This window comes from Xenopus laevis, chromosome 2S, assembly GCF_017654675.1.
Source record: "Xenopus laevis strain J_2021 chromosome 2S, Xenopus_laevis_v10.1, whole genome shotgun sequence".
NCBI classification, from domain to species: Eukaryota; Metazoa; Chordata; class Amphibia; order Anura; family Pipidae; genus Xenopus; species Xenopus laevis.
In genome coordinates this window covers 109,547,993-109,568,583 of record NC_054374.1, presented here as the reverse complement: position 1 = coordinate 109,568,583, position 20,591 = coordinate 109,547,993, and positions in this window count along the sequence as shown.

Genomic DNA, 20,591 nt, shown 5'->3' with positions numbered 1-20,591 from the left:
TTTTCTCAACTGGAAGAAAGGCCAACAAAGAAAATAAGAATAAGGCCAATACAACTCCATGGGGGAAATGTTAAAAAAAATTCTTACAAATTATAATGAAAATTCACATTTTGCTATGTAATATTCTTCATTAGGTAGTGATTGCAGTGCATATTTCATGGCGAATAGCACACTTTTAATCATGCTTAATGATGTTATGGAGCTAAATAACAACTTTTTAAGTAAGAACTATGCACTCATGCAAACTATAAAATTGGATGTGTTTTTCTTAATAACCTTGCTCCAAAATCCAATTTATAATTTCAAAAGGGGGGACGGCATTGCGCACATTGTGCCAATTTTTTTTTTTTATTATTTTTTTTTTAAAAAAAGGAAATTGAGCTCTTAAGTGGCTTTTTGCTGACCCTGGTAACTGGCAGCTAATTTCACAAAGTTTAAATTCTCAGATTCGATCCAGAAAGAGTAAACACAAATGTGTTTTGTGTTTTGAAATGCATTGTTGTGTTTGTATTTAATAATCATGCACTAGTGAAAATTGTATATGTGCTTCTGAAGCTCTACTACAGTTTATTTAGATAAGATGCTGTAAAGCCACTGGGCTGCAATTTAAGTTGAATAGAACTACAGGATGCATGTTTGCCTGGTAGATAACAGATAAGCTACAGTATTAGTCTTATAGGGTGGCCTAAACAGAGACAGGAGTTTCATGTCCAGATATGACTTTAACTAAGGCATATGACACCTAGAAAAAAACAATCTACAATTTAAAAGACACTTTCCTTAGGCTGACTTCACAACAAGGTGCTGACTGTACTAGTGTCCTTTACTAAAGCTAAAGTGCTTACCCTAGGGGGCTTATCAATATCTGGGCTGAAATACTGTATTATCTTTACAGGTCACAATTCCTATTTGTAGTTTATTTATATGTACCTGTAGCTTGTCCAATTCCTAATTTGCACTGTTGTGTTAACCTTACCCTGTTCTGTCCTGGTCTAGTTCAAGCTATGTGACCTGACTGAATCCAGACCCCTGGACAATTTACAACCCACCCTAAGTACTTTTATTATCTCTACAAGTTATCTGTCTGTCTGTAACTTTCTAATTTATTGCTCAGAAACCCTTTTTCAATGATCTAACAGTATATATATATATATATATATATATATATATATATATATATATATATATATATATATATATATATATATATATATATATATATATATAAATAAAATGTGCCTTTCCAGCCTTTCATTTGTAGTTTGCCTGCAGAAGGGGCCTGTGTGCTCCGGAAGCTTGCAATTGTTACTTATTCAGTAAGCCAATAAAAGGTATCACCAGACTTTAAATTTTTTGCATTTTTTCAATGGCTAACACTGTACAACATCTCAAATGTATGGTAAGATAAACAAGAGTCAAATATCAATCTCTTGGCTGTCTACAGAACTATACAATTCAAATCTTTTTTTTTTTTTTAACAATTCTTTTATTGAGCACACAAAAGCATGGTTACACTGACAGTCGCAGAACAGTAGTACATTATGCTGAAGGATGCTTATACATGTTCCATAGGTAATTATGTCAAACAAAATTAAACTGTAAATAATAAAGAAACATAAATCAAAACAAAAGATTTGGTGTCATTCTTACCCACTTTTTCCCCCCAGATTCCTAAGTAGGGCGCCAGCGGTAAATACAGATAGAAAAGACCCCCCCATACTGGACCAATGATATTCAAATTGTACCTCAATAGTACCCACTATATCTCAATCAAGGCGTCTCAACCTCCGGGTCGTCATCCAACCAGGGATCCCAAACTTTAGTAAATTTCTCCGGGCACCCTCTTTTTATATATGTCAATTTGTACAAAGGAATAGCATTCTCAACATATCGTTCCCACAACTGTGAAGTAGGCCCTCTATCCGATTTCCAGTGCATAGCAATTAACTTTTTAGCATACATACAAAGAATTGATATGAGGGTGCGATGCGCCCTGCCAAGGGGTAACTCCTCAGTCCAGTTCAGTAGTAAAACAATAGGGTCCAGTGGTAGTGAGATATCCGTTCTTAAGCGAATGACCTGCAGCACCTCCTTCCAATAAACATGTATATTCGGACATTCCCACACCATATGCATAAAGCCTGCCGGGTCGTGTTTACATCTGGGGCATTCGGGTATTAGATCAGGTTTAAATTTAGTAAGCCTCTGTGGGGTAACATATGTCCTATGCAAGTAATTCAGCTGAGTCATTTTATCCCTACTACTAATGACCCCTTCAAATGTCGCGTCAAGTACCGACTCCCATACCTCATCAGTAATCTGCGGAACATCCCTTTGCCATTTCGCACATAACTGATTAAGGGGGGTGCTACCCGCCTGGACAAGTTGCGCATAAAATCTGGACATAGGCTTATTAAAGTCTGGAGAATGAGCCCCCAACTCCAGAGTGGTCGGCGTGGTATCCATGGGCTGAGTCCCAAACTGGGCCACCATAGCGTGCCTCAGTTGGAGGTAACGGAAAAAACATATGATTGGGAAGTGAAAAATTTTGTTTAAGTGACTGAAATGTTAATAAATTGCCGTCTTCCACAATATCTGCTATGTATTTGATATTAAATTTAGCCCACACTTGCGGGTCCGGTATACTGCGGAGATGTTGCAATTGTGGGTTACACCACAGAGGGGTATAAATCGAGCAGCCCTGATGTGTTTTTGGGAAAAATTGAGAAGCCGTTTTCCAAGCCCTAACCGTTGCTCTCATTAATGGGGAGCAGTTCTTAGTATGTTTCGTACCCCGGTATAATAGATTTTTTAGTGCTTCCAGTGAACCCAATATTTGGGCTTCTAGGAGGGTTACTGCATTCGTTAAATTTGGGGTTGCCCATTGCCGGGCCACTGCCAACTGAGTAGCAAGATAATAAAGAAACAGGTTCGGTGCCGCTAGGCCGCCTCGATGTGGTGGCAATTGCAGCGTGCGCAAGGCAATTCTCGAGGGGGTACTATTCCAAAACATCGAAACCATGTAACTCCTTAACTTCGCAAAGACAGTTTTTGGTATTCCAAGTGGGGCCTGTCTGAATACATAAGTCAGTTTAGGTAAAATTACCATTTTAAACAGATTGATTCGTCCCATAAGGGTCAAAGGTAGGCGGGACCATGCCTCTATCTTTTGTTCTATATATCTGAGAATCGGGGATATATTAAGTTCCACAAATTTTGTTAAATCCAGATGGATCCGGATACCTAAATATTTGAATGATTCCACCCACTGTAAGCCATGTGAATGTGTAGGAGCGTCTGGCAGGAGAGGGTCAATTGCAAAGAGTACTGACTTCGCCCAGTTTATTTTCAGGCCCGAATACATAGTATGCCGATTAATTATTTCCAGGGCTAGCGGCAAGGCTCGGTCCGGGTTAGCTAAGTACAGCAGAGTGTCATCCGCATACATGGATATCACTTCCCTTAGCGGGCCTACCTGCAATCCCTCAATAGCCACCTGTTGTTTAATGCGGCAAGCCATAGGCTCCATGGCAATGGCGAAGAGGAGTGGGGACAAGGGGCACCCCTGGCGCGTACCTCTAGTAATGGAGAAAGAATTCGAAACTTTAGAGTTGGTCCGTACTCTCGCCACTGGAAAATAATACAATTCCCTCACCCATTTTACAAAATTGGGGTGGATGCCCATTTGAAGCATAGTAGCCCAAAGGTATTCCCACTCTACTGAGTCGAAGGCCTTTTCATTATCCAAAGAGGCTACCAACCTATGCCCTGGATTATCATGGTCTATGGCTAAATTTGTGTACAAACGCCTAATATTAGTATCCGTGGTTCTACCTGGCATAAAACCCGCTTGATCTGCTGAAATGACAACGGAGAGATGGTCTACAAGTCTAAGGGACAAAACTTTCGCCAGAATTTTTGCATCAGCGTTAATTAGGGATATAGGCCTGTATGACGAGCATTCTAAAGGATTTTTTCCCGGTTTTGGAAGTAAAATTACTAGTGTTTCTCTCATAGAGGCTGGTAAGTGCGTCCCTGAAAGCACCCCATTAAACATTTTAACCAAAAGTGGAGAAATCTGTTTAACGTGTTTCTTGTACCACTCCATGGGTATACCATCCAACCCCGGGGTTTTTCCAGTGGGAGAGGCCGAAATAGCATTTTCCACCTCTGTCTGAGTTATCGCCTGCGCTAGCGAGACAGAAATTGGGTCGTCCAGTCTGGGTAGATTAAGTCCCCCCAGATACTCCCTAATCTCTGCTGGTGAGGTAGTCAATTTGGTAGCATATAAATCCTTATAATATTGCATGAATCTATCATTTATTTCCCTTGGCAAGGAGACAGTTTCCCCAGTAGTCAGCGTCACTGCCGGGATGGCAATGGACACATTGTCCTCCTTGGCCAACATCGCCAAGAGTTTCCCATTTTTATCCCCGTGCTCAAAGATATTGGCTCTCTGGTACAGGACTTGTTTTTTGACGAGTTCCAATTGAGCTAATGACAGAGACCTTTGGCTGTCCTGCCAGACCCTATGATTTGCATCCGTAGGCTGTAGTACATACTCAGCCTCCGCTGCAACCACCACCCGAGTTTTTGCCGCAATATCGGCTGCAAAGCTGTGGGTCAACGCCTTGATATTGCTAATATACTCCCCCCTTATGAAAGCTTTAAATGCATCCCAAGTTACATCTAAGGGAACCTCCTCCCCATTTATTGCCAGGAATGACTCAATACTATTGTGGATGGTTTCAGTCAACTTCTCATGGTGTACCCAAAAGGGACTCAGTCTCCACAACCTGTCCACAGGTTCCGTAGAGATTTGCAACTTGAGGAGCAGGGGGGAATGATCCGAGATTCCTCTACTGAGGATTTCTACAGACTGTACCATTTTGTTGGTCTCTGCACACCCTAACGCTAGGTCTATTCTAGAAGAGTTATTATGGCTAGACGAGTAACAGGTATATTGTTTCACATATGGGTTGCGGACTCTCCACAAATCCACTATTTTAAACAACGAACACCATTTGGTAAACGCCGGAGTACCAACCTTGGGAGGATGTAGCTTATCTAAGTCTGGGTTCGTCATGGCATTAAAGTCTCCCATCAGGAGCAATGGGGAGGGGGGGAGAGTAAGAATTTTATCCATTACCTCATATAATACATCATCTGCAAAAGGTGGCGGGATATATACATTTGCCAATGTAAAGTTCTTTCCCATTAGAGTACCATGAATAATCACATATTTACCGCACCTATCCGTAATCACCTTCTCTAGCACAAAAGGACACGACTTGCAGACCAGTATAGTTACCCCCCTCGAGTAATTGGAGTATAGAGAGTGATATTGTGACCCTATCCATGGTTTTTTGAGTGCCAATATTCTGCTGCCGACCAGATGTGTTTCTTGCAGTAAAATAAAGTGGGGTTTGCTTCTGCGAGCAAAGTCGAGAACCAGTCTCCGTTTAATTGCATCCCCAAGACCTCTGACATTCCATGATAAACATTTAACCGTAGCCATACCTAGGAAGCAAAAATAGTATGCAACAGTAATACATCAGAATCCTATACCTTGGGCAGCCCGGTAGATACCCGGAGAGTTCGTGAGCAAAGACACCATAACAAAAACATTCAAACGCCCATAACCTAGTGTCCCCCCTCCCCACCCACTCCATACTTTCAGTAGGGTGAGTTTGTATACCCAAAAAATACAACTTGGTATAAACTGGTGTAGGGGTTAGTGACTGTAAGGGTCAGAGTAGCTAACCCGTGAGAGCCTAGTGACAAGTAGCTCTTAGGGCAAAAGGATTAACAAAGTGCCGTCCCCTTCAAGATGCGGCCCTGCACGCCATTAACGTTACCTGTCCAGAGAATCAGAACAATGAGTTCGGTAATGCAGTCCCATGTAAATGACCTCTTCGTATCGACATCGCCTAGCCCGACATTCCCAAGACAGTCAGAGATAGGAAGAAATACAGCAAAGTCCCGGTAGAAATTTAGCATAACTGTAAATCCCTTCAGGTCAGTCGCGCTGCCGCGCTCGATGTGCCTTTGCCTCTATCCAGGAGAAAGCATCAGTTGGTGAAGAAAAAAAGTGTGATCTGCCGTCATCTGTGATCCTCAAGCGAGCAGGGAAGATCATGGCATAAGGGATATTCCTTTGCCGCAGTTGTGCCTTGACCTCCGTAAATTTGGCTCTTTGCTTCCTCACCTCCGTAGAAAAATCAGGATATATGGAGATTCTGTGATTTTCGTGCATAATTTCGCCCGCTTTCCTCGCTTCAGACAGTGCTGCGTCCCTGTCCCGGTAATTAAGGAGGCGTGCAATTAAGGGTCTGGGAGGTGCTCCGGGAGGTGGTGGCTTCCCTGGGATCCTGTGCGCCCTTTCCACGGTGAATGCCATGGAGAAAGCCGCCTGCCCAAACTTGGTCGTCAGCCATTGTTCCACAAATTTCTCAGTGTTGGCACCCTCCACTCTCTCTGGCAGGCCCAGAATGCGAATATTATTGCGCCGCAGGCGATTTTCAAGATCATCCGCCTTTTGTGCCAGCTGTGCAATTTGAGTCTCGGTCGCAGTGATGCGGGCCGGGAGGGGCGCAGTAATGTCCTCCAGGTCTCCAACCCGCCTTTCCACCTCCCCTGTTCTTTCCCTGATCTTTTGCACATCGTGCTTAAGTATGGCAAAGTCAGTTTTAAGCTCATCCATCTTGCCCACCAATGCAGTATGGTTTTTTGTAATAGTCTGGAGGACTTCTGCCAGCGTTGGTTCAGTGGGAAGTGTGGGGGATTCTGTCACAGGTGACGGGGTCCCATCTCCCTCATCCCCAGCCTGTAGAGCTTGGTCCCGCACCCCAGATGACATACCTGAAGGGTTGGTAGCAGGTGAGGGAGTCCGGGCAAATTGTGCTAATTTCTGAGCAGCCCCTTCACTTCTCCCCTCTGCCTCTGGCTGCGCAGCGCGTGGCGCACTCATGCCGGCGCCATCTTGGGACTGCCCGGCCTGCTGTTGCTGAGTTCTAACCATCGCGGCTCGCTTAGCTCTGCCTCTCCGCACCATCCGACTTCAACAGCAGTCTCACAAAGTGTCCTCCAGGTCCGGCAGCAATGTCAGGTTGTGCCCTTAGCAGGATAATGCAGGATTATTTTCGGCCCCGCACGGAGCTCTCTCTTTTTGCTGCCTACCCGAACGCCATGCAGGCCACGCCCCCACAATTCAAATCTTTAACATCTAAACAGGACATCTGTTTGCAAGAAATGTTTTATACAAATGTGAAAAACAAAATTCTTTCACTTAATGGTGTTATTGATCCATTTCAGTTCTGTGCTGAAATCTGTGCAAAAAAGGGATGGTGGAGCTGATTGCATGTCAGCTTATCCATTTTATTATCAATACATTTTTGTTTGTCAGGACCAACATGCCTTTTTGCCAAACAAGGCCCAGTTCTGCTCATTTACCATACTGTATGGCTACCATCCTACTGTTCAGATCATTTGTGCAAAGGACACCAACAATTGGAACAGCTCCAGCTGTTTATTTTTAAATAGCTGACAAATAAAATCTACCTGCTGACTGGTTGCTATGGGTTACTAGACCTAAACATAAGACACTACCCCTTGAGCCTCTAGTCCCTAAGACAGTAGTGAGTTTTATCAAATCATTAACAATTTTATATGATTTTGGAGTGTGGAAGGGAGACAGAATACCTAAAGGAAATCAACACAAACATGAGAATGTATAAACGCTCTACCCAGGCTGGAAATGAATATACAACCCCAGAGCTGAAATGACTGTGCCACAGTGCTGCTTATATTTATTTTTATATTTATATTTTATAGTATTTAACCATTAGAAAGGTCAGTAAAGAAGGGCATTTTAAGAGACTCAAAATTCCTATGAAATGGTATTTTCCCATTGATCCACATACATTTCATAGAATTGAACAGTAACATGTTTGCTCAACAATGGTTTCTGCTTAACCTATATTGTTATATTACATGACTATTATTATTCTTTTAAATAAGAGAGCGGAAAGCAGCATTTATATGAATGGCTTAAACCATATATTTATTCAGCATGATAAAATAAAGTTCATTAGATACTCAGATATCCAAGGATAATATATACTGTATATATATATATATATATAAAATAATATATATATATATATATATATATATATATATATATATATATATATATATATATATATACTAATTTTTGAAAACATTAGACGGGGGTGCAATGGGGCTGTGACCACAAAATACTTAAAAATACTTATAGACAAATACAAGAGTCCTCTGCACTCAACCCATTATCAATATATTTAAGACAGAGACATTTTGTGCATACTGCTACTGAAAAATGCCTTACCCTTTAAGCAAAACAGGAATTGTTTGTCCATATATTGCAATATATTTAAGCTGGCCAACTACGTCAAAGTCATCCCATATCTGGCCAGTCCTATGCTCAATTTTCATCTGATTCACTAAGAATTCAATTGCTTAATTATACATTTTACAAAGGGACTAAGTTTTACCTGCAACTTACTAGCTGCTTTCAAAGTAAAACTCCAAAACTAGGCTGCCCTTTTATTTGCTCATAAGCACTTGCATTCTTCTTCTTCTGTACTCCATGCATAAAATTTGAAAGTTCCCAAAGGCAATCTTCTATGGGGCTTGAAACAGTTTTGGGGCTAATAAATGTGGCTTGGTGGAAATTCTTATTTGCTTATTGTTCTACAATTCAGCAGTGTGATGGTTCCTCATATATTTGATACAAAACATTTAAAAACTTCTGAATTACTTTGTACAGTCATGACATATTGATCTAGTGCATTTGAGTCTTCTAACCATATGGAATAATAAGCAAAATCTCAATAAATCAAAAAATAAATCAAACAAAGGCAGTGCAAGGTTTAAATAAATAAAAGACTATCATTCCTGCATTGGGGTCAAGAAGGTACTGTAAACTGTCTTAGTTCAAAACACATTCATATATAAAACACTAATCTGGCCAAACCCTAGGAGCCTTGCAATTCCTGTATCCACCTTATCTAACACAGAGATTAGATTCTGCTACAGATCATCTAATCTTCCCACACTAGACAATTCTCAAAGAATTTGCATAAATAAATCCAAATTCTGACACTATTTAAAGACAGACAAAACTAACAGACTTCTAGAAAAAAAAGAATTATGCATTTCTATTCCAAACCAATGTCAGATCAAGAAAAGACAAATGTAAAAATACCAATGATAATCATAATCAGCTCACCATAGTTGACAAAAAAGTGAAAACATTTTATCATTTCTATGGATCATTTAATATACTGCCCTTGCTATAATAAGAATATGAAACCATATTTCCAGATAAAAGTGATATTAAAATAACACATGTTTTACTTTAGTACACCACCAGGTGTGATGTTGGTTCCTGCCTATAGTTGGGCTAGTTTTCCCTGTGGTACAGGTAGAGTCAGGATACTCTCCCTCTGTTATAGATAAGACTAAGGTGGCGTTATAATCAAGATGAATATAATTAGAAATGTTGTTTTCTGCAGGAGGGAAATCCAGAACAACTTTTATTTTGTTAGCCAAAGAATGTAAATAAAATAAATATAATAAAAACAAGGGGAAGCTGTAATTGCTACTCTTCATTTAAATAATTCAAATTGGGTGGGAGCACCAATTTATTTATATAGGCTTGATTGCCTATGGCATCTCCTTGTGAGCCTGAACAAGTCACCTAATCTCCTGGTGTCCCACCATATAATGGCTGCCTTTCTTGCTGTAAAGTGATTTAAATCCCACGACAGCAAAGCACTATATAAATAATTCCATATGCCTTCCCCTCCCCCTTTATTTTGGAGCACTATGTATTGAAACTGAAAAAAGGAGACTGCTAAAACTACTGATTGCAACCAAAATAAAAGCAATCTCACTATTTTTACTTCTATATAATCTGCAGCTGGCCTCAATGTATGTTATGCTGTGTGCCTCAAGAGTCAGATCAATCTATGAATAGTGCCAAGCTATTATTTTATAAAGCCAGTACCTAGGAATTAGGGGCATGTGTTTCTCTCTTTTTCCCCAGACATCTAATCAAAAACCTAATAAACACAACTTACAAAAACAGCACAAAAAAACTGATTCAACAATGAATTGATGATGCAGAACAATGCAGACACTCCAGTTTATATAAATACTTATGTTAGTATCCTTACATTATAAAATGTCTCACACCTCAAGAATGACATAATATTACACATTTAAGGAGCAATGGGAAAACAGCAGCATTCTCTGGGATGTATTTTGATATAAGTAACATAAATTAAAATTTGAGAGAGTTAATTAGAACTAAGGAAAGTGGTATTTATATACCAATGTGATGAATTTGTGGAATTCACATCTAGCAGTTAACAAAGCTGCTATAATCCGCAAATGCATTTTCTAGTATTGTTTTTGTGACTCATGTTGAGTATAAGGATCAATACTTCAGTCACTTGATTTGCAAGTAAAACATGGATGTCTGAAATGTTCCAGATATCCCTTAGCCCTTTACTTAATGTTCCCTTATCCTTTCCAGTTAATCTGCAGTCAAACATGGCCATGTATGGTAGGATATACTAAGTCAAATGTGTAACATCTGAAAAGCACACTATAAATCCAATCGTTTGATTTGGAATGGTTCAGCAAACTAGACTGAGACTGGTACTTATTTAATTACATTAGTAAAGATTGACATCACCAGTCAGAATTGCATGGATTTCCAGATTATAAAACAGGTACTTGATAAAATATAATTGACTCAACTCATCAAACAGGGAAATCACCTGGCATCATTTAAACACTGCCAAATTAAAAATGTGCTTTTCAAATACCAATGAATTTATGTAAAATGAAAAAATGAAATCTTAAACTATGGTTCAGTGAAAGTACTCGTAAATATGTAGTTATTCTGAAATGTTACTTCTTGTAAGGATTTATAAAATGTGCAAAATAGTTTTAATAATGTTTCCAGACCAATGGCCTCACAAACAGACAAACACAAATGAGAACTGCAGAGAGAGATAAAAACAAAAGATAATAAATGAGATACTGTTATACATCCATCCCGTAGTACCAGCAAAGAGTGTTTGCCTAGAAACCAGATTATAAACTTCAATATATTTTTCTACTACTTACATGGAAAAGTATAAGTCAAGCAAACTGAAGCCAAAAAGAACCAACATCAAAATTCCCGTCATTTACATAATTTTTTCAGATCAAAAAAAGAATTTGTACTGCCGTTCTTGCTCAACCTTCGGTTTCATACAAGACCTCAATCATAATTAAAAAGTAAAAAATATGGGTTTGGTAATTGTTATTTTATTATGTCTAAATACGTAATTTCCTGGAGAACAACACATGCAGCCTTATTTATGGGCATGTAAAAATGCATGCAGTTGTTAATGTTCATTTTAAGGTACTTGCATCTAAAAGCACTCCTTGCACTTGCATATATTTGTGTCAATCTCTAATGTGCTGTCTAGTCTATTCTAATGAATCACTTGCATGTGCCTAATAGAAATGAAGGTGGCAGTAGTTCCAGGGTTCCCACTGTGAGCTGAGTCAGTAGGTGCAGCAGCGTTGAGCTGGAAATTATGCAACGTTTGAGTGCACAAAACTGGGAACATGACAAATATTACAAATGAAAAACAAATACTTGTTTTATGGACAGGTATAACTGTAATACTATAACAGGATATGTTCTGCCACTGTAATACTTCTGCCACAGTAATTCCGCTGGATATTGTGACATGCCACTGGCCTGCACATGCACTTTTATGGGGGAATTAGCATTTGGTAGGCAGGTAGCATAGGATTTGGAGCTTAGAGACAGGGACACCAAGGCTTCAGACAAAAACACAGGTTTATTAAGCACTGGGCATTCCCAACAAAAGGCAACAAAACCCCAGTTCAGCAACTTCAATGTAGAACATGCATTGTACAGTTCAACAATTTCAAAACAAAAACCTTCCGAGTTCTCTCCCCTCTGGTCGCTCACCATCAAGGGAAACTCTCACCCTCTGGAACTTCAGAGCCTTTTGGCTTCTCATTCAGCCCAGCTGGCTTCCCTCCTGGGACTCAGGCTCACTAGGAACAGACAAACAGGTACCGGCACTCAGGGCCGGGCCATGCCGGGCAGGCGCCCTAGGCAAACAGCCGGTCCGGCACCTGCTAGCTACGCGCATGCGTAAACTGCTGCTTCTGTGCGGTGCGCATGTGCACGAAAGTGGGAGTTCGCGCATGCGAGAAACGACGCTCTCACGCGCATACGCCTTTTGTCGTTCGCGCACGTAAGCGCAAATTGATGTTCGTGCGCATGCGTGGAGGTGCAACTACAGGGCCAAATAGAAGAAACTTTTGGAGAGAGGCGACCGGATATGGGGTAGGTGTCAGAGAAGGCATGTGCCTGGCGCCCCCTAGCTTTTGCGCCCTAGGCACGTGCCTACTCTGCCTACCCCTAGTTCCGGCCCTGCCGGCACTAGTGGCAATTTCAAACCAGGGACAAGCCCCTTACGTGTTTATTTTGTGTCACAACGTTTCGGGGGCATTCCTCCTTAGTCAGGTAATTCAACCACACCAGTGAACTAGGTTTAAATAAAATGAAAAAACCCTCCCCCTCAAGAACAAAGAATTGTCAATTGTCTTGAAGTCTAAGCAAGCGTCCATTCCAGAGAGTGTAATTACCGTCCAATGCAATTACTGTCCCAAAATTAGGAAAATAGCGAATAGCAAATTAGAAAAATTAGAAAAATTAGAAAAATGCAAAAGGATCAAAATTAAACAATTAAATAGAATATATGCTAACGAATCAAGAGAAAAACTTTCCCTGAAAATTGATTAGCGGATAATTTTACTCATTTAATTTTGATCTTTTTGCATTTTTCTAATTTTTAATAGACTTAAAATATGGAGGTCCAAATCATATGTACACCCCCCAGGTCCTCAGCATTCTGACAGGTCCCATATAGTGATGGGCGAATTTGTCCCTTTTTGCATGCCAATTTTGAAGCCACGACAATTTTTATACGCATGCCTTTTTTGTCCAAATGCATTCAAGTTAATTAATTTTGATGCACAACTATTTTTATTTGACGTGGTGGATTTTTCACCAGGTAATTTTCTCTGCAGTTTTGCAAATGTATTTGCTGGCGGCGAAATACGGAAATTTGTTGAATTTATTTGCCCATCACTAGTCCCATATCTGTATATATGTAGATAAAATGCTGTCTGACTTCCTAGACATGTGCCCTTGGATGCCTATAATGGGCTTACAGTATGGCCCTGACAAACTAGCATTGTCCTTACTATGATGTATCAGTGTATTACATGGTTTTCTGATCAACACTTTAAACAATGCAAACAGCTCACTTTTTGAGTTCTGAGTTGGATGCAATAGTTGCAAGTAATAGAATAACAGTTTGTGTGACCTTTGATAATATACATTAGTTACTTGGATTTAAGTATTTAACTTATTGATCCTTGACATTGAGTTGAACAATTACGCACTTGGGAAACTGGGGTTATTACTACATCATTTCTGCTCAATTCAAAGTAGTGGTTGGTAGTGAAACTAAAAATTATCATGATGTAAAATTTTTAAAGTACAGAGAAATGCATATGGGATTTGGTAATTTTTTAGTTACTTGATTTTTTAAAAAAATAATATTTGTTATGTAAAACAAACTAAGAATTTCAATAATATCGCCTTGCAGCCATCACAACTTTGTTCCAACACAATACTCTTTTCAAAGAATTGGAATATATGAATGTTGAACTGTACTTGGGCACAGATATATTCTGTGCCTGCCCTGCAGCTTAAAGCACAATAAAAGGTGGTGTGTTTTGTTGTTTCAACAAAATGCCTGAAAATTCCTTTATATAACAGATAACGTAAATTGCCGAAGACAAAACACTCAAACGTACCCAGAAGATTTGGTAGAACCCGGCAAACATTAGCAGTAGTCCCACGTTTTTCATTAAGGTATCTGCTTATCAGATTAATACACCATAAATAACCATATACACAGCCCATTGTACTTGACACTATATTCCTCCATTTTAAGCCATATTCATTTTTAAGGTTTAGTTCTCCTTTAAATGATATGTATCAATATGTAAAATCTATCATATTTATGAAGCTTTATAGTAGATGATTATAGCTCATTTTAGTAGAACATGAAGCCAAGTGTAAAAGTCCAGAACAAGTTTTTTGGTTTTAGGTCTTGCTAAATGATGTCAGTGTGACATTTATACTGTATTTTAGGGGAAGCATTTAGAGATACTGATGGGGGACCATACAATGGAAATTCAACAGCTTTGCTGTTTATTAATTACATGTATTATTCTAGACATTAATTTTTAAATATTGCTTTCCTGAACTAATTTTCTAGAGTGGGATGGAGGTTTTCTTGAAACAGTTTGTGTGAAGAGTTGGTTAGGTTTACACTTAGTTACCTTATACTAGTGTCTTTACTGTCAAAGATGTATTTGATTTTTAGAAAAGCCATGGTTAGAGAGGTTAGGAAGGACCTGGTTAATGGGTTTAACAGCTTTATATCACTGTTGACAGAATGGATATAGTGGTATATTGTGTTTATATTTAGTTATGGTATGGCCTTTGGCTTTTGTTCTTGGATAATTCTTTGTGCAAGGGGATCCATGCCTATAATTAAAATCAGATTTTTTTGTAGTAATGACTTGTATACATTTTTTATGAAAGGAACTCAAAAAAGGAGAAAAGCCCTTAGAGTCTGGGAGATCTTTTATTAAGAGGACGCAGTAGTCTAAGTGGGATATGATTAAGATCATGGTTTAGGTTTTAGTTTTAGTGGTTAATTTTGGAATAAAGGGATTGTATCTTTGCCATATTATGGAGGAAAGAGTGGCAGGCTTTAGATGTGGCATTGGCATTGATATGATTAGAGAAGGATAGGTTTTGGTCAAAGATAACCAGAAGATAGTGAGCCAAAATCAATGGAGCTAATGGTCACATCATCTTTAGTAATAGTAAAAGAAGACACAGCCAGGTTTGGGTGGAAAGCTAGGTAGAGTTGGATTATCCAGGAGGAAATAGCTAGGAGGCATTTACAGATTTGGGTCTGAATGTCAGTGGTTCCTGATTGTTAAGAACCTCCTGGCGCCCAAGTTGTTTTTGTGTGCACAGTAGCCTGGGGGGAGGATGTAGTTGCACTACACCATAGAGGGAACACTTCCACTTAGCGAAGGCCCTGCCCTGGGTGTAAGTCGCGTGTAACCCATGCTTCTACTGCTAGCTGGACAGTTTAACTATTTGTTATCACCTATTTGGGCCACTCGGGGTTAATTCACCAGATATAACACCAGAGCATGGGTTACACACGACGTACACCCAGGGCAGGGCCTTCGCTAAGTGGAAGTGTTCCCTCTATGGTGTAGTGCAACTACATCCCCCCCCCAGGCTACTGTGCACACAAAAACAACTTGGGTGCCAGGAGGTTCTTTTTATGCCAAAAAGGGCAAATGACCACAGGTTTAATACTCACGCAGGAGTTAAGGAAAACAGCATATTGAGAGTTCACACAGAACAAGGCAGGCTCACACAGAGAGTACACAGGCAAATGCAGTACAACCTTTCCCTCCTGGAAGTTGTCAGGCAAGCAGCTTCTACCCTACAGTCCCTCCTCACTGAGGTCCCTGACTGGAGGCAACACACAGAGCCTCTGGGAAGCTACTCCCTTACTGCAAATCCTTGTTGGAGCTTCAGCTGCTCTTTCTCTCTATCCTATCTGCATTTCTCTCCTAGAGAGACTATGACAAGTCTGCCCTAGTATATCTGTTCCTCATTCACGGGGTTACCTGGTCCCCGACTTGGACACATGCCTTCTTCTGGGCCTATTGCACTCAGTCCCCCTGAGCACATCCAGCTGGAATCACATCCAGAGGCAAAAGAGGAAGAGGCCACTCCCTGCACACACTATATAGGAGTGTCATCAAATCTCTCAGCCTATCACTGTAAAGGTTATTCTGTAACAGGGATTCTAACCAATAACCCAAGGAAATGGTGAAATGATTAACTCTATAGGGCCTGTATCCCTATAGGGCCCTACATATATATATATATATACAGCTTGATGTCATCTACATATAACAGATATTTAAGGTCAAATGAAGACATAAGGTCTCCACAAGAGAAAGTGTACAGCGATAGCAGTAGATGGCCGGCTACAGAGCCCCAGGGGCACCCTCACTCTAAGTTGAACCAAGGAAGATGATTTCTTAGCAGAAGAAAATAGTGAATGAGCAGTTAAAAAGGTAGGCAGAGAACCAGGAGGCAAGGTGATGAAATGCTCTAGAATGCAATGTTTGTACTCTCTACATCTCTTCCTTACTGATCTAAATAATTTTACTGCTATTCTCTTCCAAACATGATTCATTAATACCAACATTACCCCAAATAATAGTTTCACCATTTTCTGGAAGATTATAGAATTCACTTCTGTATTTTATGCAATGGAAATAATTGTATGATTATAGTGAAAATAACTAGGAAGGGTGTCCCTACACTGCAGTATCATCTTATGAAGATTTCAAAGCACAAAAGATGACTCCTTTACATACATTAAGGTGCAGATTTATCAGTGGTTAAGGTGAATTTTCAAATGAAAAAAAATTTGAATTCCAAGCTATTTTTGTGTACTTCGACTAGGGAATAGTCCAAATTCGAATCAAATTCGATAATTCGAATATTGAAATTTATCATGTACTGTCTCTTTAAAAATTCAGCTTCGACCATTCACCCTGTAAAACCTGCCATGTTTTAGCCTATGGGGGACCTTCTAGAACCTATTTGGAGCCAATTGGTGGACTTTGAAAAATCGAAGATTTTTTTGGAAAAACCTCAAATCGAATTAGATCGAATTCGCTATTCCTTTGATTCGAACGATTCAAATTCGGCTGAATAAGGACCTATTCGACTGAAAAAAAAAAACTTTGACTTAATTTCGGTTGGTCTTTTTGAATTTGAATTTTGAAGTTTTTTCAATTCGAAATTGGACCCTTGATAAATGTGCCCCTAAATGCATCTATTAAAACTCTCTAAAATGGTAAGATAAACAAGCATGGTTCATTAAAATAAGCATCTATACAAGAGGAGAAAAAAATAACAAATATTTGAGAAATTTTATTGCAAGAAGCTAAAAGTTTATTTTTTTTTAATTTACACTTTAAGGATGTGGCCATTCAGTAAGAGGTGGTCAGTTACAGTGTTGGTCAAATAAAACGTGTTAAAGGAGTCTAGAACTGGGGAAGAGAAACACTTTGTATTCCTCTTCAGTTTTCATTTGTTGCTTTGAGGATCCAAACTGAGTTTTAGCAATATTTCACTAAAAAATACAATATTGTTTGCATCTTAATTATTTGCAAATTAAAGTGCATGAAATTCATATTGGACATGCTGAAGACATTAGAAACAATCTAATTAAATGCTGATGGTATATATTTTCTGAAAATATAACCTATGGGATTATGGATTTAATGTAATTCCTGCTGTGATTATGCAAGATGCATTCCTAAACAAATTAAATGGGTAATGATATCTTCCAAGGGAAAATAGTAATATTAAAATCATTCCATGAACTAGATAGAACTGAATACTGTCTTTTATGTTACAAGCTGAGTCATATTATATTGGTATGTATATATCAACAGCCTGTCTCTTGTTTCATTGTAAAGATTTAATGCTTCACTAGGCTCATAGTCAGTACTTAACAATTCTTTATCTAATTTACCTTTGCTCTAAATTACTTTGAAATACTTAGTCAGTCCTAAAATTCTTCAGTATTTGTCTCTTTCTCATAAAAACATTTCTAGTATGTATTTTGCATTTTAAAAAATAAATTATGTGCATAGCAGTCTTCCATTTCCATAGTTTTATTTGGAATCCACCTGACTGTAATTGAACACAGGTAGGAATAGATGTGGTTAGAGTGCAGATCCCAAATGATTCCCACCATTTTAAATGTTAGCACAGTTACTGAAAACTTTTCTAAATTTCAAAAAACTTTCCTGGCATGAAAGTGTTCAACATGAAAGCTGGTCAACATGTCCATTTGTGTTTGATTGCTTTCAGCAGTTGTACACTTTCTGTTTAAAGGATTATCTGAATTCTAATTCTCCTCCAGTTGTTAATCTCCTAAAATGTATGAACATTAAAATGAAAGCAATGCAAGCTAATGGGTTTATTCAGAAAAAAAATTGTGAAAAAGTACTGGGTAAATCTGACCATATCATTACCACTTGATAAAGACAAATGATGCATAATAAATCTGTTGCTAAAATAGTGATGGGGCAAAACATTATGCCATATTTGTATGCAAAAAAACATTCCATAGACTGTAATATATAGTAAAAAATATATAGTATAAATATAAAAAAAAGTTGTGAAAAAAGCATGTGAAAAAGCACCAACTGACTTAAATGCATTTGGTGAATTTTCACTGTTTTTTTGCAAACTGAAACGGGAAAGAATCGCCCATCAATAATAATGTTTAATAATAATTTTCAGAAAACAATACATGGATAAAAAGACGGGGCCTCAGTGTAATTCAATCAGCAGTCTTACATGATATGTAATATTTTATTAGTGTCTCTGTATTGCTTAAATAAGTTATAATCCAATGTAGTAATGGAGTTACAAATCACTCTGGAAAGTTGCAGCATCCTTCATAAAACCTATAGTTTTGCACAATTTTGTATCTTCATCAAAAATAGAAATAGTACTTTCAATGCCCACCTCCAGATCATAAATAAACAAGTTGAAAAGCAGACGCCCAAGTACAGAACCCTGAGGCAATCCACTAACAGTACTGGTCCTATTAAAAAATGTAACATTTACTGTCACTCTTTGTAAGCTAGCCAGTTCTCTATCCAGGTATAAATACTTTGTTCCAAGCCAACACACCTTCTGTGTGGCACTGTATAAAATGCTTTAGCAAAGTATAGAAGTAGATTACTTCTACTGCCATTCCAGAACGAGGTCCCTGCTCACCTTCTCATAAAAAGATCTGTTAAGCATAAAACAATGCTGGCACAAACTCACAGTATTGTTTTTTTGTAACGGAGTCAAGTATCTTATCCATTAATACCCCTTCAAAAACCTTGCCTACCACTGATGTCAGACTCACTGGCCTATAGTTTTCAGGCTGATAACAGGATCCCTTTTTGAATAGCGGCACCACATTAGCAATTCTCCAGTCTCTATGCACCATGGCAGACCTCAGTGAATCCTGAAAACTTAAAGGAAAGCTATACCCCCAAAATGAACACGTAAGCAACTGATAGTTTACATCATATTAAGTGGCATATTAAGGAATCTTACCAAACTGGAATATATATTTAAGTAAAAATTGCCCTTTTACATCTCTTGCCTTGAACCATCATTTTGTGATGGTCTGTGTGCTGCCTCATAGATCACCTGACCAGAAATAACACAGCTCTAACTGTAACAGGAAGAAGTGTTGAAGCAAAAGACAGAACTCTGCCTGTTAATTTGCTCATGTGACCTAACAAGTATGTTTTGTATGGTATGTTTGTGTGCACAGTGAATCCTACGAGGCCAGGAGGGGCCCTTACAGTATATTTTAAAATGGCAATTTTCTATTTAGGATTACCCAATGGCACATACTACTAGAAAAGTATATTATTATTAAAATGGTTTATTTACATGAAGCAGGGTTTTACATATGAGCTATTTTATGCAACACCATTGTTTGGGGGGTATAGTTTTCCTTCAAGTAAAGAGGTTTGACAGAGCTAAGCACGCTTAGTACCCTGAGATAAATACCATCGGAAACCAGACCTTTATTTATCTTAAAATGTTCTTTTTTGAATTTCCTCATGTGTGAACCATGCATCAATAGTTGTATTACTAGAATTGGGACTATTAAGAAGGAAACCTTCATTAATTGGTTCTTCATTTGTGTAGATGAAAAATAATAGTTCAGAATCTCTGCTGTTGATGAATGCAAAATACATCACAGACTGCCAGAGGCCAGTCAGGAAGCTGAAATTGCAAAATGTATATGATGCCCGTGGGCCAGGTTCATGTTCTCCATATTTCTTTTAACACCATCTCAAACTTAACCCAAATGAGCATCTTTCCATCTAAACCTGGTCTTGTTCCATTGCTTATTTAGTATTATTACTAAATGTTTGTATTATTGTTTCCAAGAATGTATTCAAACAACATTTTTAGATTCAGATTTTTAATAAATATGCAAAAATTTGCATTTGATAAAAATCCAAAGTAGAAAAATCCTCTAAAATGACACAAATTTGAATTGTGCTAAATAGACCTTTAAGAATTAAATTCTTATATATAACATGTTCTTTCTCTGTAGCTGATATCCGTAATTCTAATTTGTAAGTTTGTATTTTATGTCAATTTCCAATGTGGAAAGGAGGGATTAGTAAATCTTTCTCCTTGCTTCTGTGTTTATTGACTTATGGGCTATGTCTTGAGCTTAATTTATATTGATAAACATAAGAGAATCAATGCTCTTTTACTAACT